Consider the following 536-nt stretch of genomic DNA (forward strand, 5'->3'; position numbering starts at 1 on the left):
GGGGCCCCCCCGTCCTGCCGGGCGCTGCCCAGACCCCGACCGGGATCAGGCCCCTGTTGCGCCGGGCGCTGCCCAGACCCCAACCAGGATCGGGGCCCACATGGTGCCAGGCGCTGCCCAGACCTTACCCAGGGCCCCCGTGGTGCCGAGCAGGGAGTTGCTGGTCCCTGGTCCCTGACCCCGCCCGGCTAATGACCCCCCCGCGCGAACGCGCAGAGCCCCGGGGAATCCGCCCCCCCCCAACCAACCCGGCTCCTGCCAAGTTACCTTCCAAGGTGCGGGGGATCCCCCACTCGCGCGCCGCTGGGGGCTGGTTCCCCCTTGTCTGCTGCACCCGGATCTGCGGCGCTGGGGCCGGAGGAAGGTGTGTCTCTCCCAGACCTCAGCAATCGACTTCCCGCATCTGATCGGCCTCCCTGGGCTGATGTGGCTGCACCGGGGGAAGCCTGGCGCAGGGCCCCCCCCCCGCGATCCGGCGTGACGAGCGGAGCGGGGGCGGGTTTGCAAACAGGAGTCACCGGCCCCACCTGCGGGCG

The 536-nt window shown here is 73.1% G+C and overlaps 1 protein-coding gene across 1 annotated transcript in view; it reads right to left on the minus strand.

The window, feature by feature from the left end:
* The window catches only part of RAB3D (RAB3D, member RAS oncogene family), a 19,977-nt gene extending 19,483 nt beyond the window's left edge, over positions 1 to 494 (minus strand). Inside the window, exon 1 of the mRNA XM_024215236.3 lies at positions 268 to 494. The gene's annotated coding sequence lies outside the window, so the exon portion shown is untranslated. The remainder of the gene's footprint in view (positions 1 to 267) is intronic.
* Positions 495 to 536: the final 42 nt, after the last annotated feature.

This window comes from Terrapene carolina, unplaced genomic scaffold (assembly GCF_002925995.2).
Source record: "Terrapene carolina triunguis isolate 2854851 unplaced genomic scaffold, T_m_triunguis-2.0 Scaffold833, whole genome shotgun sequence".
Lineage (NCBI taxonomy): Eukaryota > Metazoa > Chordata > Testudines > Emydidae > Terrapene > Terrapene triunguis.